The 23,787-nt window shown below is 50.7% G+C and overlaps 1 pseudogene; it reads left to right on the top strand.

Moving 5' to 3' along the window:
* Positions 1-3,690: 3,690 nt before the first annotated feature.
* On the top strand, positions 3,691-5,070 carry LOC123067583 (uncharacterized; annotated as a pseudogene).
* The last annotated feature ends 18,717 nt before the right edge of the window (positions 5,071-23,787 follow it).

Below are 23,787 nucleotides of genomic sequence, written 5' to 3'. Positions count from 1 at the left end.
AGGCCTGGCACCCAGCGGTGCTTCCAGGACGTAACTCTTCTGTGCAGCAATGAGGATAATCCTCAGGTTACGGACCCAGTCCGTGTAATTGCTACCATCATCTTTCAATTTTGTTTTCTCAAGGAACGCATTAAAATTCAACGGAACAACAGCACGAGCCATCTATCTACAAACAAACATAGACAAGCAAAATACTATCAGGTACTAAGTTCATGATAAATTTAAGTTCAATTAATCATATTACTAAAGAACTCCCACTTAGACAGACATCTCTCTAGTCATCTAAGTGATTACGTGATCCAAATCAACTAAACCATGTCCGATCATCACGTGAGATGGAGTAGTTTCAATGGTGAACATCTCTATGTTGATCATATCTACTATATGATTCACGCTCGACCTTTCGGTCCCCGTGTTCCGAGGCCATATCTGTATATGCTAGGCTCGTCAAGTATAACCTGAGTATTCCGCGTGTGCAACTGTTTTGCACCCGTTGTATTTGAACGTAGAGCCTATCACACCCGATCATCACGTGGTGTCTCAGCACGAAGAACTTTCGCAACGGTGCATACTCAGGGAGAACACTTCTTGATAATTAGTGAGAGATCATCTTAAAATGCTACCGTCAATCAAAGCAAGATAAGATGCATAAAGGATAAACATCACATGCAATCAATATAAGTGATATGATATGGCCATCATCATCTTGTGCTTGTGATCTCCATCTTCGAAGCACCGTCGTGATCACCATCGTCACCGGCGTGACACCTTGATCTCCATCGTAGCATCGTTGTCGTTACGCCATCTATTGCTTCTACGACTATCGCTACCGCTTAGTGATAAAGTAAAGCAATTACAGGGCGTTTGCATTTCATACAATAAAGCGACAACCATATGGCTCCTGCCAGTTGCCGATAACTTCGGTTACAAAACATGATCATCTCATACAATAAAATATAGCATCATGTCTTGGCCATATCACATCACAACATGCCCTGCAAAAACAAGTTAGACGTCCTCTACTTTGTTGTTGCAAATTTTACGTGGCTGCTACGGGCTTAAGCAAGAACCAATCTCACCTACGCATCAAAACCACAACGATAGTTTGTCAAATAGACTCCGTTTTAACCTTCACAAGGACCGGGCGTAGCCACACTCGGTTCAACTAAAGTGAGAGAGACAGACACCCGCCAGCCACCTTTAAGCACGAGTGCTCGTAACGGTGAAACCAGTCTCGCGTAAGCGTACGCGTAATGTCGGTCCGGGCCGCTTCATCTCACAATACCGCTGAACCAAAGTATGACATGCTGGTAGGCAGTATGACTTATATCGTCCACAACTTACTTGTGTTCTACTCGTGCATATAACATCAACACATAAAACCTAGGCTCGGATGCCACTGTTGGGGAACGTAGTAATTTCAAAAAAATTCCTACGCACACGCAAGATCATGGTGATGATATAGCAACGAGGGGAGAGTGTTGTCTACGTACCCTCGTAGACCGAAGCGGAAGCGTTGACGCAACGTAGAGGAAGTAGTCGTACGTCCTCCGGTTCAACCGATCCAAGTACCGTTACTCCGGCACCTCCGAGTTCTTGACACGCGTACAGCTCGATGACGCACCCTCGATCTCCGATCCAGCAGAGGCGCCGAGGGGGAGTTCCGTCAGCACGACGGCGTGGTGACGATCTTGATGTTCTCCTGTTGCAGGGCTTCGCCTAAGCACCGCTACAATATGACCGAGGTGTAATATCGTGGAGGGGGGCACCGCACACGGCTAAGGAACGATCAATGATCAACTTGTGTGTTCTAGGGTGCCCCCCTACCCCCGTATATAAAGGAGGGAGGGAGGAGGTGGCCGGCCCTAGGGGGGGCGCGCCATGAGGAGGGGGAAACCTACTCCAAGTAGGTTTCCCTCTCTTTTCCTTATCTTATTTGGATGGGGAAGGAAAGAGTACTAGTATTAGGAAGTAGTACTAGTAGTAGTAATAGGAAGAGGGGGAAGGAGAAAGGAAAGGGGGGGCCGGCCCCCCTCCCCAATTCGGATTGGGCTTGGGGGGGCGCGCCCCCTTCCCTTGCTCCTTCTCTCTTCCTCCTACATGGGCCCAATAAGGCCCATATACCTCCCGGGGGGTTCCGGTAACCTCCCGGGGCTCCAAACTTCTCCGGAACCTTTCCGGTGTCCAAATATATCCGTCCAATATATCAATCTTTATGTCTCGACCATTTCGAGACTCCTCGTCATGTCCGTAATCATATCCGGGACTCCGAACAACCTTCGGTACATCAAAATACATAAACTCATAATATAACTGTCATCGAAACCTTAAGCGTGCGGACCCTACGGTTCGAGAACGATGTAGACATGACTGAGACACATCTCTGGTCAATAACCAATAGCGGGACCTGGATGCCCATATTGGTTCCCACATATTCTACGAAGATCTTTATCGGTCAAACCGCATAACAACATACGTTGTTCCCTTTGTCATCGGTATGTTACTTGTCCGAGATTCGATCGTCGGTATCCAATACCTAGTTCAATCTCGTTATCGACAAGTCTCTTTACTCGTTCTGTAATACTTCATCTTATAACTAACTCATTAGTTACATGCTTGCAAGGCTTAGGTGATGAGTATTGCCGAGAGGGCCCAGAGATACCTCTCCGACAATCGGAGTGACAAAACCTAATCTCGAATTATGCTAACTCAACATGTACCTTCGGAGACACCTGTAGTACTCCTTTATAATCACCCAGTTACGTTGTGACGTTTGGTAGTACCCAAAGTGTTCCTCCGGTAAACGGGAGTTACACAATTCTCATAGTTACAGGAACATGTATAAGTCATGAAGGAAGCAATAGCAGAATACTAAACGATCAAGTGCTAAGCTAACGGGATGGGTCATGTCAATCACCTCATTCTCCTAATGATGTGATCCCATTAATCAAATGACAACACATGTCAATGGTTAGGAAACATAACCATCTTTGATTAATGAGCTAGTCAAGTAGAGGCATACTAGTGACTATATGTTTGTCTATGTATTCACACATGTATCATGTTTCCGGTTAATACAATTCTAGCATGAATAATAAACATTTATCATGATATGAGGAAATAAATAATAACTTTATTATTGCCTCTAGGGCATATTTCCTTCAGTGCCCTCAAAACCCAAGAAACGGCGGCCTGGGAGGGGCTGCCCGTGCTCGCCTAGTCTTCCCATCTGCGTCAAACGCTCCGGTCCACGGCCGCGTCGTCTTCCCGCCCGCGCCTCCCCCCGTTCCCATGGCAAGCCTCGTCCTCTGTGACCCGACCAGGAGGCCGCGGGAGAGCAGCAAGATCATCATGGCTTCCCCGGCGTTGGAGATCGAGGAGCATGTGTTGCGCCAGCACGAGGTCACCCTCACCGCCGCGGACCGCTCGCACTCCACCAGCCCCGCCGCGGTGGGCAGGGTCATCCTCGAGCAGCTCTCCACCCCTCCGCACCTGCTTCGCGTCACCGCCCACCAGCCAGAAGCTTTTCTAGTCCATTTCGACCTCCCCACGCACCGGGACAACGCCGTGCGCCGGGGCGTCATCAAGGTGGAGGGGTGCAAGTACTTCATCAGGGCTTGGAATGAAGACGACCACGCCACGCTCCTCAAGTTTCACCACCACATTCGCGTCGTTGTGGAGGATCTGCCCATGCAGTTCTGGTCGCTGCTGGGCGCGGAGGAGGCCCTCGGTGACATCGGCCGCGTCGACCGGCTGGACTCGCGCACCATGGAGAGAGGGCACACCAAGACTTTCACGTTCTGGCTCTGGGTGTGGGATGTTGCCCACATCCCCACCAAGCGCGCGCTCTGGGTGCTCAAGTGGGGCGCGGGCCGGGTGGACAAGATCGTCGGCCTCGCCCCCGCTGATCGCCGCGTCCCCCCGCTGCCGGGCATTCGGCGCTACGATCTCCTGATCCACGTCGACCTGCTGGAGGACTGGACCCCCCTCTCGCCACGCTCTTCGCACTCCGGCTAGAGCGGGCTTCCCTCCTCGGACGAAGACGACGACCGCCCCCTCCTGCGCTACGAGCCTGGCACCTGGGTGGCGCACGTCGAAGATGGGCAAGGCAAGGCTCGCAGCCGGGCACCGTGCATCGGGGCTGCGGCCTGCGGCCCTGTGCTCGGTGGTGGTGCCCGTGACCGCGACGAGGACTGTGGAAGCGGCAGCGCTGGGGCCAACCGCTCCTGGAGGGACCGCCTACTGGGACGCGGCTGCCACGCTAGGAGCTGCGACGAGGATGTCGTCAGGGAGGCGCATCGGCGCCGCAGTAGGTCTCTGGCCGGGCGTCGCCACGGGGCGGACCGGCGTGGCCGTCAAGCGGGCGTCAAGGCCGCAGGTGCTCAAGTTCTGCGCGCAATGCCGCCGCTCCCCCTCCGCTCAGCTCCCCCTCCTCCTCCTGCGGCAGAGTCGGATCCGGTGGCCCAGTTCTTCTCCTTCTCCGACAACAGGCGTGCCCAGTCTCCACCCCCGCGCACAGACTGCATGCAGTTGGAGATGGAGAGCACCATCCAGGAAGCTCTGGTCACCCCGCTGGCTTTTGAAGATGGTGGCCTGCTGCCCTGCATCGCCTCCCCTGCAGCGGTGACGATGGGCTTCCAGATGGACGCGGTCACCCCCCAGGTGGGCGCCATGCGCATCGACAGCAGAGCGCATGTTAAGGAGCTGTTCGCCGCGGTGCCACCCCCGATCATCTCCAGCCAGCCTCCTCGCCCTCGCCACTCCGCCCCGCCCAAGTCTAGGGCCATCTCCGCCCCATCTCGCCGCAGCGCTCGGCAAGCGGCTGCGGGCATCTCCACCCCTGTGGCGCAAAGGGCGGTGCTGCGCCTCGTTCAGGAGCTGGGAGAGCTCGACCCGAAGGACAAGATGACTGAAAAAGCTGCAGCACAGATCATGATGCGTTTCCAGGAGCCTCTATCCGACGGCGACATTGCTGCGATCGCTAAGCTCACGAGGCTCGATCAGGGTGCCCTCAAGATCGCTGCGGGCATGGCAGGAATCGCCGAAGCAGAGGAGAGCATGCAAGGCTGATCATGTTGGTAGTTTTAGTAGTAGCTAGTCTATGCCAGCGGCTGGTCTTAAACCAGTTCGAGTTAGGTTTAGTTTCTATGATTAGTTCTTCGATGTTATGGACGGCTCGACGACGACGAGCTTTTGGGACTACTGGTGGCCGTCGTCACCCTGGTTTCGTTGTATGGTGTCTCTTCTTAGTAGATGGTTCAGTTCGCGGAGCAACTTCAGGTTTTTCGATGGATGATGAAAATCTAACCTTCATGACCTGGAATGTTAGAGGTTTGAACTGCCCGGCAAAACGCATGATCGTCAGCGACGTAGCCTCCTCCCATAGGGTAGCAGTGCTTTGTTTATAGGAAACTAAGATCGACGCTTGGATGACAGCAGTAGCTAGTGAGATAGGAGGTACCAGATTGTAGGGGTGTGTGGTGCTGCCGGCGATCGGGACAAGAGGGGGCGCTGCGATTTTTTGGGATAAGGATGTAGTCGACGTAGTTTCGCACTACCTGGGTAGATTCTCCATCACGGCTAGGGTACACGAAAGGATCTTAGGGAAAGACTTTTGGATGACCACGGTCTACGGCCCAATTGAGGATGCACAAAAAGAAAACTTCTTATCGGAGATAGCCGCTGCCGCCCCTCCCGCAGGTGAGCCGTGGATGATCAACGGTGATTTCAACATGATATATCAAGCGCGAGACAAGAGCAACTCAAACATAAACAGGAGGATGATCGGGAAGTTTCGTCGGGCCATGGATTTAGCACGACTCAAGGAAACCAAGTGCAAAACCCGGCGTTTTACTTGGAGCAATGAAAGAGATAGGCCTACCATGTGTAGCATCGACAAGGTTTTCAGCAACGCGCGCTGGGAAGAATCACACACGAACCACATGCTGGTCGCTGCATCAACTTCCTTCTCAGATCACTGCCCGCTGGTTCTAGCTGCCGCGGATGCACCTCCTCGTAGCGCTAGGTTCAGATTTGAAAGCTTCTGGCCTCGCTTCCCTCATTTCTTCCAAACGGTCACTAGAGCCTGACAGAGACCGGTTCAGCATGACTGCCCTTTCGTCAGAATCAAGAAGAATCTTGACAGAACAGCGACCGACCTGAGGATATGGAGCAAGGCACTTTTGGCAAAGGAAAGATGCAGCTGCACATTGCAAATGAAGTCATTCGGTTGTTTGATGTGGCGCAGGAAAGCAGAGAGCTCACGCCTGCTGAATTGCATCTGAGAAAGCAGCTCAAGATGAAAGTGCTCGGATTAGCAGCCATTGAGAGGGAAAGAAGAAGGCAAGTGAGGGAGTCCTGGACTAGGGGGTGTCTTGATAGCCGAACTATCATCATCGGCCGGACTCCAAGACTATGAAGATACAAGATTGAAGACTTCGTCCCGTGTCCAGATGGGACTTTCCTTGGCGTGGAAGGCAAGCTTGGCGATACGGATATGTAGATCTCCTACCATTGTAACCGACTCTGTGTAACCCTAGCCCTCTCCGGTGTCTATATAAACCGGATGGTTTTAGTCCATAGGACGAACAACAATCATACCATAGGCTAGCTTCTAGGGTTTAGCCTCCTTGATCTTGTGGTAGATCTACTCTTGTAATACCCACATCATCAATATCAATCAAGCAGGACGTAGGGTTTTACCTCCATCAAGAGGGCCCGAACCTGGGTAAAACATCATGTCCCTTGTCTCCTGTTACCATCCGCCTAGACGCACAGTTCGGGACCCCCTACCCGAGATCCGCCGGTTTTGACACCGACATTGGTGCTTTCATTGAGAGTTCCTCTGTGCCGTCGCAATCAGGAAGGATGCCTTTTCCCATCTTTAAAGACGGCGTCGTCACCAAGGGAGCTTTGGCCATCAGCCAAACTATCCGACTAGGTGGTTTTCTTATGACCGCCTGTTCGGCCACCGCTCCGACAATGACCTCTCAGGTCATCAAAAGCAATCTTCACGTCAACTCGGAATTCGCCGAGCAGCTAGATCTGATGGAGCTCTCCTCCGTAAATGAGCTCTTGGTTCGCATCGCCGCCCTGGTAGTCGCTACAGACTATGATTAGATTGGGCTTAAAACCGATCTGAGAGAAATTAACTCTCCCCAGGCTACCCACCACGTTGTTGTGGTAGAGGAACAACGCGACGACTCTTCTTCTATGTTAAAGACCAGTTATGTCCGGATTCCCGATCCCTCCATGCCAGATTCCCGCGGAGGGACGGACGTCAATCAAGTACTGAACCTAAAGTCAGGCATCGGATCAGATTTGTTGGATAACATCCAGCAATCCAAGCTTCCAAATCCGGAAACTTCTCGGCCTTTGAGCCTCAGATTGGGCGGGGTTCCGAATTTAATTCCGCCCGCCCACCCAAACATAAGCGATCTATCTCAAATACGGCAAGAGCCCGATGAAATAGTACATCATTATTGGGCCAGATTCCTCCTGGTTATGGACAGGATAAAGGACTGCCGTGAGGAAAGCGCAATCTCAATTTTCTGCAACAATTGCACGGACAAGGGAATCATGAACGCCATAAGTCGTCGCGAAGTTACACGCTTCGCCGACCTGGCGACCATAGTACAAAAATACTGTGCGATGGAGAGTGCCTGGAAAACCGAAACCAGGTTTTGGGACAATCCGGCCCTGAACATAACCCTAGTTCTAAATAAAAGGGTGCGTCATACTCAAGCACCTGGGTCAAAAACCAAAAAGAAAAAAACCCCTAAAGGGCACGGAACCGTACTGGAGGGATGGATGAACGAACCCTGTAAAATCCATAATACAGAGGGCGCCACTCCAACACATAGCCTTCGAGCATGTTAGATACTACGGCAGGTGGCCAAAAGTGGCGAAGGTTTTCTAGCCCCGAGTAACCAGCCCAACAGTACCAGTACGGTATTAACGGTCTTCAAGACTTTCGCATCAAATAATATGCGGAAACGAACAATTCGCAGCCTCGCCGAAGTCTACCAAGTAGCAACAACAAATCCATGGAGCGACATGGCTATCACCTTCAATGCCAGCGACGAACCTAAATTCCGAGCAGCCCGAGCACCAGCCGTATTGGTCCTCAGTCCGATAGTGGACAACTTTTGTCTTACCAAGGTACTCATGGATGGCGGCAGCGGATTAAACCTCATCTACGAGGAAACCCTTCAAAAAATGGAAATAGACTGGAGCCGCATTGAGCGAAGCAGCACAACCTTTAGAGGAATAATCCCTAGTCGGGAAGTACGCTGCACAGGAAAAATCACACTAGATGTAGTGTTCGGCTCACCGGACAATTACAGGTCCGAGGAGGTCACGTTCCAAGTGGCCCCGTTCGGCAGCGGATATCACGCCTTAATAGGGCGAGAGGCATTCACAATTTTCCAAGCTATACCCCATTATGGGTACATGAAGCTTAAAATGCCCGGGCCCAATGGAATCATCACTCTTGTCAGTGATCCAGATATAGCACTCCGCGCTGAAAAAAAGACAGCCACACTAGCCCTAGAGGCACTATCCGAAGCCCTAGCGGCAGAGGAACTCACTGCGCTGCGCTCCACGGTGAATAGGGACAATGTGATACTCGATAAGAGATCTAAGTCCACTTCTTTTAAACCAGCAGACGAAATAGTCAAATTTCAGGTCCATCCAACGGACCCCACAAAGACGGCCTCCATTGGGGCACAATTAAACCCTGATGTAGAAGCCGCACTACGAGAATTCCTTCGGGAAAATTGGGACATTTTTGCCTGGCACCCTTCAGATATGCCAGGAATCCCACGCAGGCTGGCAGAACACAGCCTAAATATCCTAAAAGGATTCAAGCCAGTCAAACAGGCTCTTCGGCGATTTTCCGAACCCAAAAGACAGGCAATGGGAGAGGAGCTAGCCAAACTCTTAGAAGCCGGATTCATCAGAGATATAAAACATCCGGACTGGCTAGCAAACCTGGTAATGGTACCAAAAAAGGACAAATCCTGGCGCCTTTGTGTCGATTTCAAAGACCTTAACAAGGCCTGTCCAAAGGATCCTTTCCCCCTCCCCCGCATCGACCAAATCATCGATGCTACCGCCGGGCACGATTCATTGTGCTTCCTCAACGCATACTCCGGATACCATCAAATCAAGATGGTGGAAACAGACTAGGCCGCAACGGCATTCATTACTCCATACGGACCATTCTGCTTCAACACAATGCCCTTCGGACTCAAAAACGCCGGCGTAACATATCAGCGCATGATTCAGACATGTCTGGCTACCCAGATAGGCAAAACAGTGGAGGCATACGTAGACGATGTGGTCGTTAAGACCAAACACATCGAAACTCTAGTAGACGATTTGAGGCTTATATTCGACAACCTCCGAGCATACGACATTAAGCTCAACCCGGAAAAATGTGTTTTCGGCATACCAGCCGGAAAGCTCTTGGGCTTCATTGTATCCGGTAGAGGAATTGAAGCAAACCCAGCCAAGATCCGAGCTCTGTCACAATTGGATATCCCAAAAGACCTCAAACAAATACAAAAACTAACTGGATGTGTGGCGGCTCTAAGCCGCTTCATCTCCCGTTTGGGAGAAAAGGCATTGCCCCTCTATCGCCTCCTCTGGCGCACCGAACACTTCGAATGGACGGATGCTGCCACGGCCAGACTCGAAGAAATTAAGGCCATATTGGCAACAAATCCGGTCTTGGCTGCGCCCAACCTGGGTGAACCGATGTCATTATATATCGCGGCAACACATCAAGTTGTCAGCGCGGTACTCGTCGTCGAACGAGAAACAGAAGGGCACAAATTCCCTCTTCAAAAATTATAAACAACCGCGACGCGACGGGCAGGATTGCAAAATGGGCCATTGAGCTCTTACCATTTGACATAACCTACAAACCACGGCGAGCTATAAAGTCGTAAGTTTTGGCTGACTTCATCACCGAATGGACCGAAGCCGAACTCCCTAAAGAGTACGGCGCATACTCCAATTGGATCATGCATTTCGACGGCTCCAAAATGTTGGCCGGCTTGGGGGCTGGCGTCGTCTTGACGTCCCCAACTGGAGACACAGTCCAATACGTACTTCAAATAATGTACACGGACTCCAACAACACAGCCGAATACGAGGCTCTTCTACATGGTCTCTGGATGGCAATCTCCATGGGTATTCAATGCCTAGAGGTGCGCGGGGATTCAAACCTCGCAATATCCCAAGTAAATGGAGACTTTGACGCCAAGGATCTGAAAATGGCAGCCTACCGTAACGCCATCCTAAAAATGTCAGCTCGGTTCGAAGGACTCGAATTCCACCATGTAGCCCGGGATAATAACCAGGCAGCAGACGTGTTGGCACGCATCAGCGCAAAACGCGACGCCGTCCCTCCAAACATCTTCCTGGAGCGGCTCTTTAAGCCATCCGTATTATGGGAAGAGGAGTCCGGAAATAACAACCCGGAACCAACAGCACTACCCAACACGGAACATTCTGACACAATCGGTGGCTCAGCCAATGAAATAACACCTTCAGCCCACGAAATAATGGCAGTAATTGCCCCATGGACGGAACCATTCCTAGCCTACTTAATTAGGCAGGAACTTCCCGAAGACCAAAATGAGGCCCGCTGCATAGTTCGGCGATCTAAAGCCTACAAGGTCCATGAGGGAGAACTTTATAAGAAAAGCACAACCGGAGTCCTTCAAAGGTGTATCTCCAAAGAGGAAGGGCGAAATCTCCTGGATGAAATCCACACCGGACTCGGCGGGCACCACGCCGCAGCCCGGGCCCTTGTAGGCAAGGCCTTCCGTACAGGATTTTATTGGCCGACAGCCCGGGCAGATGCTCAGGACTTAGTCCAACGATGCGTCGGTTGCCAGCTCTTTGCTAATCAAAGCCACATGCCACCCACCACCCTCAAAACTATACCCATCACTTGGCCGTTCGCGGTCTGGGGGCTTGACATGGTTGGACCCCTTAAAGGGGGAACCCACAAGCAAAAATACTTATTGGTCATGGTGGACAAATTCACCAAATGGATAGAGGCCAAGCCAGTTAAAACGGCAGAATCCGGACCCGTGATAGACTTCATATCCGGGGTAGTACACCGTTTTGGCGCCCCCCACAGCATCATCACTGATAACAACACGAATTTCATGGCCGACGAAGTTAAACTCTAGTGCAAAAACATGGGCATCAAGCTCGACTACGCTTCAGTCTATCACCCTCAAACTAACGGTCAAGTCGAACAAGCAAATGGTCTAATCATGAGCGGCATTAAACCCAGATTAGTGCGGTCCCTCACGGAATCTAACACGCACTGGGTAGAGGAGCTCAACTCCGTACTCTGGGGGCTGCGGACCACGCAAAACCACACTACCGGATTCACACCATTCTTTATGGTATACGGCGCAGAGGCAGTTTTGCCCTGCGATATAATTCATGACTCACCTCGCGTGCGCATGTACGAAGAAAGAGAAGCCGAGTTGGATTGGCAGGACAGTTTGGACGCCTTAGAGGAGGAGCGCGACATGGCAAAATCCCGTTCCGCATTCTATCAGCAGCAGGCTCGAAGATATCAAAGCAGAGAAGTACGGGCCAAAACTTACAATGTTGGCGAGCTAGTTCTACGCCTGCCAGACAAGAAAAATGACAAACTTAGGCCCAAATGGGAAGGTCCCTTCATCATCGACCAAGTCCTTACAGGCGGTGCATACCGTCTACGCAACGCATCTGACAACTGACTCGAGCCGAACCCATGGAACGCAGCCCGTCTCCGAAGATTCTACGCCTAGCGCCGGACTCAGAGTTCGTCTCCTTCCTCCGTCCACCTTTCATATTTTTTTCGCTGTCTTTTGTTTCCCTCCTCTTTCCTCCCTCTTTTAGTAAAAGCCTTTGAGGGCTGATCTGCGCATTGTTCACACACACTTGATGTGCTACTCGCACTCGTTATACCTGGGGGCTTCTTCAACAGAAGCTTATTTATAGGGGCTTCATGCCCAACACATGTGTTATACTTCCGCATGTACCTTTTACTCACCATTATATGCATCGATATGACTTAAGTTTTGGCCAAGCTGGGTTGCTTGGCTCCTGTGCTTACCCCTACGTTCCCGATTGTTCGGCTAGGAGGTAAAGGGAGCACCTCTACGATACTGCCGGGTCAGCCGGATGTGTACCTCAGACTGGGTGAAGCCGAAAGCTAGCGTTCTTAAGGGAATATTCGGTCGGTGACTTGAAAGATGATTTATTACTTATTTATTTATCTGCCCCTAGATGCTTTTTCTGCTCTTTTCGCAGTCCGGACATGCACTTTAGGGCATGCCTCCCAGGGAAAGGAACCCCTAACGGAACTATTCTCCCTGGAAGATGTTTCTTACTAACCATGTAATATAACACAGCTAGTTGGGCACTTGTCTGATAAAGCACTTATGACCCCTACGCCTGGTCTCCATGCATGCCCCGTTTTTTTGTATAACTGTGAGGGTATTCGGACACACTCCGGACTGTTGGGGTCCCGAGGTTGAAGCGAAAAGGTCCACAAAGACAAACAATCTACAATCCGGCTAGAAGGCATTTTACATGTCATTTTAAATTACATCGTCAAACTGACTGATTGTACTCCTCTTCAATCCCATCTAACAGGCTGTCTAATTTACAGTCCCATTGGGAATATTTCGCGGCCAACTCTACTTGGCCGTACATCAGGCTCACAGGGATCTCCTTGCCATCGGGCCCCACAGGTCCGACCTCGGCCATGTGGTTTGGATCAGCCTTCGTGTACCGCGTCTTCACCATGGCCCAGGCCTCCTTGGCGCCTTGACGGCAGGCCGATATCTTCCACAGGACGGAAGCGCTGCCGTACTCCGTGAAGCTTCTCAGCAAGCCCTCCAAGACCCTCGGGTAGGGAGACGGACGACCATAAGGCCTGAACGACGCCGCTCATCGCCTGCCGGACATGTTCGTGTAGTTGTAGCAGCTCGGGAAGAAGGTCACCCGTGGAACCAGGCATTTCCTCCGCCGGACGACCCGTGAGCACACCTACAGACACATTTCTGTCAATCGACTTCCTCGCCGAACTCTTATTTTCAAAAGAGTTTGCTCAAGCACTTACTGTAAATGTCGCGACGAAGCCGCCGATTCTCCTTTACGGAGTCAGACAGCTGGACCCGAACACCTTTTAGTTCTTCGCCCAGCTGGGTGTTGGCATCTTGGAGTTTGTTCCTCTCCTGCTGCACCCTCATAAGCACCTTCTCGCCGGCCTTCAGCTGGCGCAGCAGATGTTGCTTGTCCGGATCTAGTCCGGCACCCTCTGCAATATTATTGTCAGACTAAACGCACACGCCGTTCATAAACTACTTATCTTTTCGAAATATGTATTACCAGAGGGGGTCTCTGTGGCTCCCCCGGCGGCGGCTAGTGCGGCCTCAAGTTGGGCCTTGCATTCTTGCAGCTCCTAGGACAGGTGGGTATTCTTGTTCATAAGATCCTGCATAACAAATGATCCTTAAATCAGTTAGTTTAACTATTTTAAGTCTCGGGGGCTACTGGCATATATAACTATTAAAATTTCTCACCCGTATGTCTTTCACATACTGCTCCGTGGCTCTGGTTAAACCATCTTGAGCAGTACGGAGGTGCGCGTCTCCCGCATTAAAGGCATTCAACGCCTCTGGGGAGAAACACGCGTCACGAAGAACTGTCCGACGATACCTGTGATTCATGGCGCTCTCCACCTCAGACCTGGTGGCAGACAGCCTGTCAGCATCCTTCGTTGGAGGAGCATCCGGCTCGCGCCTTGCGCTCGCCTCCCCCTCCGGACCAGGTGTTGGAGCCTGGCTGGCGGAGGCTTGGTTGGCAACCTCTCCGGGCATAGTCCGACGAGCGCTCTTTCTCCTGGAAGAATCATGAGCATTAATATACCTCCCAGGAGTCTTTCCCTTAAAGACAATGGAGCGCCATACCTTTGCGGCGACGTTTCGATTCGCGCCGCACTCCTCTTTCGCCTGCTGGGCCGCACTGACCCTGGTTGGTCAGTCGCCGCGGGCTCGGCTTCCCGCCGTAAAGTCACCTCCTGCGAAGCACCGTTGGTATATAGTGGTCAGGAATAAGCATTAAAAAAGTAATGGTGTCAGGATTTCGGTTGTACTCACCTGGGAAGCCAGAGATAAACCGGGGTAGTCTGCCGTAATGGCGACTAGAGCATTGTCTATGCTGAGTTGGTGGAACACCCCGTCAATCAGCTCCACCTCTATGTCCGGATCCTCTTCGGAGGCCGGATCAAGGGATCTTCCCGGATCCTCGGGTTGTGGAGTCGGGCTTTGTATGCCCTCCACATCCCGGCGCAGTTCCTGCGTCGAAATCATAAAGTAAGACACTTGACTTTGAAAGCACGGATCGGATATACAAACGTTCGCTTACCCAGCTCCGAGGGTTATTCATGGAGAATCCATTAAATGGACTCGTGCAGAGGAAGTCCTCCTTCTCCCCCTTGTACAAGCCAGACAGGATCTTCACCAGATCGGCGGCCGATCCCGGCCCCTTGCGGCCATGACGGGTGGCGTCATTCTCCCTGTTGAAATCCCACATGGGGTGGCCCCTATATTGGAGCGGCTGCACCCCTCACATAATGCATGTGGCCATGACTCCAATCATGGTTAATCCGGTATGGGCCAGTAACCTTATCCGGCCCATCAGATATTGGACGCTCCTATCATCTTCCCGTTGAGGACTCCGTGGGTGCCAACTCAGGCGTTTCTTTAGAGGAGCGTTGCTAAACTCCGGGAGGCCGATCCGAACTGGATCCGGGTAGGGGACGAAGCATACCCGCTCTCCTTTGGAGGGATTGGGGACGCTCTCCGCCTGCTTCCCACCCTTGTAGGTGGCCAGTCCGGCTCAAACCGGAACCATAAAGGCTGGGGGAAGGTATCCCTCTGCTTGGAGCGTCACTAACTCGCTATGCGGGACTGAACATCTCCTCCAATCTCCTGGCTGAGGACTGGGAGCGCGAGAGGAGGAGCCGCGTCAACTGTCCATGTTGGAATGGATTTTTGACAGATGCGCTTCGATGAATACTTGCGGAAGGAGGATGGTGTGATTCGGATCTGGATCCTCGCCTCTCTTATAGGCAGCTTACTCGCGTAGCTAGGGGGTAAAACATAAAAATACCCTGGCTTTTCGCATTCATACGACACGTGGAAGAGGGGCATTATTGGACGTAGAAGCCAAGGAGCGCAACATTTATAAGGAAACCGGACACTATTCGGCAAACACATGGAATATGGAGGAGAACCCGCCTTGCAAACGCCGAAGACAATATACACGCCGGACTCGTCGTCATTGAAGCCTGGTTCGGGGGCTACTGAGGGAGTCCTGGACTAGGGGGTGCCCGGATAGCCGAACTATCATCATCGGCCGGACTGCAAGACTATGAAGATACAAGATTGAAGACTTCGTCCCATGTCCGGATGGGACTTTCCTTGGCGTGGAAGGCAAGCTTGGCGATACAGATATGTAGATCTCCTACCATTGTAACCGACTCTGTGTAACCCTAGCCCTCTCCGGTTTCTATATAAACCGGATGGTTTTAGTCCATAGGATGAACAACAATCATAGGCTAGCTTCTAGGGTTTAGCCTCCTTGATCTCGTGGTAGATCTACTCTTGTAATACCCACATCATCAATATCAATCAAGCAGGACATAGGGTTTTACCTCCATCAAGAGGGCCCGAACCTGGGTAAAACATCGTGTCCCTTGTCTCCTGTTACCATCCGCCTAGACGCACAGTTCGGGACCCCCTACCCGAGATCCGTCGGTTTTGAGACCGACAGCAACCCTCTCGGATTACCTGGCTAAAGGTCGGTGATGCAAACACGAAGTTTTTCCACGCAAGAGTAAGAGCTAGAAGGAGGAAAAAGTTCATTCACTCCCTCAGGGTGGGTGGCTTGGAGGTGTTTGACCACGACGGAAAGGAAAGGATCATCCATGACCATTTCAAAAGTTCTTTGGGCAAGCAAGAGAATAGGAGAACCACCATAAACTGGGAACGACTGGCCATTCCCACTGTTGACCCGCGAGGTTTAGAATCGCCATTCTCCTTGGTTGAGGTTTGGGTAGCCATCATTTTCTCCCCAACGGAAAAGGCTCCTGGTCCTGACGGGTTCACTAGACATTTCTTTCGCTCCTGCTGGCACATCATTTAGGATGACATCATGGTAGTGTTCAACAAGTTTCATCAGGTGGCTGGGAAATTTTTTCAAGAGATCAACACGGCCCTGATTACACTGCTGCCAAAGAAGAATGGAGCTTCGGAGGTCAACCATTATCGACCCATCAGCTTGATCCACTCTGTTGCAAAGCTAATCTCCAAAGTGCTCGCTGCAAGGCTGGCGGGGCCCTGGATAATATCATCTCACCGGCGCAGACTGCATTTCAGAAAGGCAAATGCATCCACGAGAGTTATCAGTACATGCAAAGCTGCGTCCGGATGCTGCATAGGATGAAGAAAAAGGCGCTTTTTTCAAACTTGATATAGCAAAGGCTTTTGATTCGGTGTCATGGGAGTACTTGCTCGAGCTCAAGCAAAAAATGGGTTTCCACCCGAGATGGAGAAACTGGATAGCTCTTCTACTCTCTTCTGCCACCTCCTCCTCCTTGCTCAACGGAACACAGGGCCAATCAATATCTCATGGCTGTGGTTTTAGGCAGGGTGATCCTCTATCCCCGCTGCTTTTCATCCTAGCAATCGACCCTCTTCACCACCCCCTTCAAGCTACTGCAGAGGAAGAGATGATCGCGCAGCTACCAGGATGTGGGATCAGCATGCGGATTAGCTTATACACTGATGACGCCGTTATTTTCGCCAACCCGGTGAAAGAAGAAGTGGACACGCTGTTGTTTTTGCTCAGCAGATTCGATGAGGGCACGGGGCTGAAGTTAAACCAGGCAAAATCTGAAGTCATCCCAATTAACTGTGCTGATGTCCAGCTATCTGAGGTTCTGCAAAATTTTGGGGGGCCGCAGTCCACGTTCCCAGCCGCATACCTGGGGCTGCCAATCTCTCCAACGAGGCTAAGGCTCATGCATTTCCAATTTATAGTTGACCGGATATGCTCAAGGTTGGCTGCATGGAAAAGCAAGATGATGAGTATGGCAGGTAGAAGGGTACTGGTGCGTGCCGTGTTGACGGCACTGCCGGTGTTTGCCATGACAGTACTCAAGGTGCCGAAGAAGATTTTAAAAGAGGTGGACCAAGCAAGGAGGAAGTTTCTTTAGGCACATGATGAGAATGTCACTGGCGCCAAATGCAAGGTGGCCTGGGGCAAAGTCTGTCTTCCGGTGGCAAAGGGGGGGGGGCTAGGTTTATTGGACCTCCATCGGTTCAGCACAGCTCTTCGGCTGCGCTGGTTATGGCTCTCCTGGCAATAGCTACACATGCCCTGGATGAACTTCCCGGCCCCATGTGTCAGAGAGGACCTGAAGCTGTTTGCATCTGCCACCTTTGTGCACTTGGGCAACGGAAAAAGCGCTTTTCTGGACTTGCAATTGGATCGGGCCGGTGGCGCTGCAACATGAATTCCCAGCCTTGTTTCAGCATACCAGAAGAAAAAGCAGGATGGTTCAGGATGCACCGACAAATGACACTTGGGTGTGAGACCTACGGCATGGCAACACATCAGAGATTCCTCACCAGTTTTTGCAAATGTGGAGGAGGAGGAGGAGGAGGCTACTCGGCGAAGGGTGCTTATGATCTTCAGATCAGTGACACCCCTCCTTCAGGAGCCAAAGCTGCGATTTGGAGGGCTTGGGCGCCAAGCACGGTGAAGATCTTCGCCTGGCTACTCCACCAAGACAAGCTGTGGTGCAACGATCGCCTGCAACGGCGAGGGTGGCCCAATGGGTATTTTTGCGTTTGCTGCAATAAAAATCTGGAAAGCTCAATACATCTTTTCTGGGACTGCCCCTTTGCACGATATGTCTGGCAGGCAACATCGTGTAGATTTGGTTGCGCAGTGCTCAAAGAAGCACGGGACAAAGATCACAGTTCCCTCAGGCATTGGAAAAGACTGACTGATCTAACGCCTCAAAGCTGCAGAAAGGGGCTAAGGTCGATGCTCCTGCTGATCACTTGGGATCTTTAGAGAGAGAGAAACGCGTGTGTGTTCAAAGGAAAAATGCCTCAAACGGAGGACGTTCTGCGAGCCATCAAGAACAGGATGGAGCTCTGGCGGGCAACAGGAGCTAGATGCATTGAGGCTCCGTTCGGGGAAGATGTAGCGAGGTAAAACACACTGGTCATGTAGCTGGCCAAGTTTTTGGCCATTCCTAGCTCTATTAAAACCATGGTCACTTGATCAATCATGTACTTCCCATTGCTTTCTTCTAAATCAATGAAGCCGATAAACCCGGATCTTTCAAAAAAAAAAGATGCAGTGCATATGATACTATCGTATGATACTCTTTTCATAGTGCATATTTTGTTTCCGAGTCGAACGGGGGGACAACTTCCCACCGCTTGTTATTATACTCTCGAAAGCCGACGGGGCGCCGGATACAGATGTTCATACGTGAAGGAACAATTACATTAAGAGAGGGAGTGTCGAAAGAAGAAGAGCAGGGCTGCTGTCAAGCAGCAACCGCACTAGCAAGGTACGAACAAACCTGCTCAAGACCTGCTCTATGGTGGCTATCTCTAAACCGGCAAGACCAGAGGTCAAGATCACTAACAGCTCTCATTAGCACGTCGCTCACATTGCAGTTTTTGTGGTTGAATACCAGATCGGTTTTGGCCTTCCAAATCTGCCAGAGTAGCACCATGCAGCCCGCCCCCCAGGACGGAAGAGGCACATTCAGAGGTGGCTGCGCATTCAGGATCAGCCCAACCCTCGCCGGTGCCGGCCGCAGGCCAACAGCAGCCCAGACAAAGATACTAAAAGAGCATCCAACAAACAGGTGATCGCCATCTTCTAGCCCCGCACAACGCTCACATTGGTCGGAGGGAGAGCAGTTTTTTCGGGCTAGGTTTGCCCGCGTGTTCAGCCTGTGTGCAATCACCAGGAGCATGAAGATCTTGATCTTCCGGGGAAGGTGCGATCCCCAAATTTTGCCGGCATAGCAGGACTGGATCCCATGTTGAGCCGTGGCCTGGTACAGGGCGCCAGTAGACACAGCAACGTCTGCCCTATAGGCCATGGACCGAGAGTCGTCTGTTGGAAATATGCCCTAGAGGCAATAATAAAATAGTTATTATTATATTTCCTTGTTCATAGTAATTGTCTACTGTTCATGCTATAATTGCATTGTCCGGAAACTGTAATACATGTGTGAATACATAGAACACAACATGTTCCTAGTGAGCCTCTAGTTGACTAGCTCGTTGATCAACAAATGATCATGGTTTCTTGACTATGGACATTGGATGTCATTGATAACAGGATCACATCATTAGAAGAATGATGTGATGGACAAGACCCAATCCTAAGCATAGCACAAGATCGTGTAGTTTGTTTGCTAAAGTTTTTCTAATGTCAAGTGTGACGCCCCAAGACCGACGATCCAGAAGACTTCCATATTTTTATGACCTCCATGTGTTTTTTATTTGTGCTTGCTCTATTTATTTTTGCATTGCATCATGCCATCATGCCAGCATATCATTTAATTTTTAAAACCTCAACTAAATAAATTGCATAGATCTTTTGATCTATTTAAATCGAGGAAATTCACATGGTGATTTCTCTTTATAACATATCCTCCTAATATTTCTGGAGCTATTATAAAATTCCATTATTTGGAATTCATCATAACACACTTGCAAATAAATCCCAATGCCTTTGATATCTCAATTCTTGGTCTCCAACTTTGCCCATAATTCTTTTATCCTCTTTCCTAAGCTCCACCTAAGTTCCCTACATTTTTTTAAACCTCGTAGACTTTCTTCCCTTCCCTTTATTCTTCTGTTAAAGAGAATTAGAGGGAGAGAGAAGAGAGCCAGCCCAGCCAAGCTCTTGGGTCTGTCCATCTAGGCCGGCCCATTTGCGCAGCTAGCCCAGCCCACCTAAACCCTCCTCTTAACCCTAGCCTACACCCAGCGCCCGATCCTCAACTCCCTCGATCCCCTCCTATTTCCCTCGCGCTGCCACTCTTCTCGTTCTCCATGCCCAGCTCCATCCCCGTAGCCCTCCTCGCTCGACCCCAACACCAGTGCCACCACCCCTCGTCCTTCCCGATCCCCTCGCCCTCCCTGTTCGCCTCCTCCCTCAACTGCACTGGCCATCGGAGCCGTTGCCGGCTGCTCCATTCCCCGCCTTCCCCCTCTTCGTACTCTGCCAGGAGCGCTGCCGCCTCAATTTTTCGCCACCAACATGAGCTCAATGGTCTCCCTGAGTGCCATGGTCCCCCCGAGGCCCGCCGCACCGTTCATCTCTTTCACTGGCGGATCCAAGTCCCGCGCTGGCCTCGCTGTTCGGGTCCGCGCCAAGCTCCGACGGCCTCTGCACCGCCTCCGCACCCGGGCACTGATCCCCGTCTTCCCGGCCTCCTCCGTGTACCTAGGATGCCTCTGTCTGCATCGAGCACCAGCAGCTCATCGCTCAACGCCTCGGCGCCCCTGCAACCCAAGCCCATCGCCACCTCGCCGGAGAACCCCATCCTCACTCGAATCTCTGTCGCCATCCCCAAGCCCCGCCGCTGCTGCCTCTGCTTCGCCTGAACAGCGCCCTGCTTTGCCTCGAACAGCAGCAGCAGCAGCTCGCCCGCTTGTCCCCATGGACTCGATTCAGCCAAACGCCAGGTCCACGGGTCGAGGTCGCCTCCCCTTCCCTTCGCCAGATCTGGCCTCTTGTTCACGTTGACCGGAAGACCGCAAGAGATCTCTCTGTCTCCTGTACACGTTGTTCGTCAACAGTGTGATGCACGCCAAGACATACCCCCTGATTCTCCAAGTACACCTTCGTTAAGACCGTTGCCCGAACCAGCACCCTTCGCGTGGATTGCGTCAAGTACCACTACTCTTGACCGTCGGGGAAATCGGATTCGTCAAGTTCCTCTTCAAAACGTGAACCACAACGACGTGAGTACCACTACCGTCGACCTCGAAGACCCCGTGGACGTCAAGTTCCTTGACGTGACCCTGAACATCTACGGAGTGTGTACAACTATGAAACGTGTACAACTACTTCCCCTACGACCCGTGAACAACTACTTCCCTCGATGATTTTGAACCGCCCCGAAATGCACGCTTCAAAGGTATAACCGCGAGACGATGCCTTGTGGACGAATGCATGTTGTCTGAGATGAACCGTATGTTTGCACCGTGCTCATTTGCTTCATGCAGGTTCCTCCTTGTTTGCCATGCCGTCGACCCGTGGGAACCCGGTAACCGGGATCACCCCACCATCTTTTGCATGTTCCGCACATCCGCACACTTGCTCTTTTGCACCGGTATCTCAATGAGTTGTCGGATCATCGGAATGTTGCCGTGGCACCATTTCCGTTGTAGTTGCCGTGGCACCCCTTTCGTTCCGCCACGGTGACAAATACTTCATAACATGCTCCTGTCAACGTTTTCATAAAATTGCATAAAACTTGCGTATGTCATCCGCATCATGATAACAACAATTAAAATGTTTAAAATTGTTGTTTGCGTTAAATTGCTAAATAACATATGGGGATTTCCGGAATTGTTGTTTGTTGTTTCCGACCTCACTTAAATTTGCCTAGATAGGTAGTTTAATTATGTTTCACCTCTTGCGATGTTTATAACAACATGTAATATTGTCGTGTTCCTAAACGAGAGAGAACTAAATAATTGATGTGGTGTTTCATCAATATGCAACTCATTGCATATTGAGCTCCACTTAACTTGTAGTGTTATTTGTCCATATTGCCATGTCATGCCTCATTAAACCGGACATGCATCATACTTGTTTGTGCATCATGACATGTTTATGCATGTGTTTTTACCATGTTGTTTGCTTCTTTCTGGTTTGCTTCTCTCGTTAGCTTCGGTTTCGTTCCGGAGTTGTGAGGATTCGTTCGACTACGTCCGTTTGTCTTCTTCATGGGCTCGTTCTTCTACCTAGCGAGATTTCAGGCAAGATGACCGTCACGTTGGATCTCACTACTATCATTGCTATGCTAGTTGCTTCGTTATATCGCTATGCTGCGCTACCTATCACTTGTTCATCAAGCCTCCCAAATTTCCCTGTGAGCCTCTAACATTTTCACCCTTCCTAGCAAACCGTTGCTTGGCTATGTTACCGCTTTGCTCAGCCCCTCTTATAGCGTTGTTAGTTGCAGGTGAAGTTGAAGATTGCTCCATGTTGGACAAGATTATTTTGGGATATCACAATATCTCTTATTTAATTAATGCACCTATATACTTGGTAAAGGGTGGAAGGCTTGGCCTTATGCCTGGTGTTTTGTTCCACTCTTGCCGCCCTAGTTTCTGTCATAGCGGTGTTATGTTCCTTGATTTTGCGTTCCTTACGCGCTTGGGTGGTTTATGGGACCCCATTGACAGTTTGCTTTGAATAAAACTCCTCCAGCAAGGCCCAACTTTGGTTTTACATTTGCCTACCTACCACCTATACCTTTCCCTTCGGTTCTACAGACTCAAGGGTCATCTTTATTTTAAACCCCCCCTGAGCCAGTGCTCCTCTGAGTGACTTATCCGGTGTGCCCTGAGAACGAGATATGTGCAGCTCCTATCGGGATTTGTCGGCACATTCGGGCGGCTTTGCTATTCTTATTTTACCATTGTCGAAATGTCTTGTAACCGAGATTCCAAGACTGATCGGGTCTTCCTGGGAGAAGGAATATCCTTCGTTGATCGTGAGAGCTTGTGATGGGCTAAGTTGGGACACCCTTGCAGGGTATAAACTTTCAAGAGCCGTGCCCGCGGTTATGTGGCAGATGGGAATTTGTTAATGTCCGGTTGTAGAGAACTTGACACTTGACTTAATTAAAATGCATCAATCGTGTGTGTAGCCGTGATGGTCTCTTTTCGGCGGAGTCCGGGAAGTGAAGACGGTTTTGGGTTATGTATGAACGTAAGTAGTTTCAGGATCACTTCTTGATCACTTCTAAGTTCTCGACCGTTCCGTTTGCTTCTCTTCTCCGTCTTGTTTGCGTATGTTAGCCACCATATATGCTTAGACGCTGCTGCAACCTCACCACTTATCCTTTCGTTAGCCATTAAGCTTCGCTAGTCATGATACCCATGGTAATGGGATTGCTTAGTCCTCGTGACTCACTAGATACTACCACAACAGTTGTATGTGCCGATGATACTAGTGCAGGTGACGTAACCGAGTTCAGATGGGAGCTCAACAAAGATCTTGGTCGTTGCTATGTTTCGTTTCACGTTGATCAGTAGTGGAGCCCAGTTGGGACGATCGGGGATCTAGCAGTTGGGTTATCTTCTTTTCTTTTGGATTAGTCCATAGTCGAACTATGTGTGTACTCTGAATGATGTATGATTTATTTAAGTACTTGTGTGAAGTGGCGATTGTAAGCCAACTCTATTTATCACTTTCTTGTTCATTACATGGGATTGTGTGAAGATGACCCTTCTTGCGACAAAACCACAATGCGGTTATGCCTCTAAGTCGTGCTATGAAACGTGGGAGATATAGCCGCATCGTGGGCGTTACAAGTTGGTAATCAGAGCCATCCCCGACCTAGGAGCCCCCTGCTTGATCGAATCGCTGACGTTGTTGAGTCTAGAACAAAAATGTTTTGAGTCTTAGGATTATATATAT

Source organism: Triticum aestivum, chromosome 3B (assembly GCF_018294505.1).
Source record: "Triticum aestivum cultivar Chinese Spring chromosome 3B, IWGSC CS RefSeq v2.1, whole genome shotgun sequence".
Taxonomy (NCBI): Eukaryota; Viridiplantae; Streptophyta; class Magnoliopsida; order Poales; family Poaceae; genus Triticum; species Triticum aestivum.
This window is presented reverse-complemented; position numbering and strand designations above follow the sequence as displayed.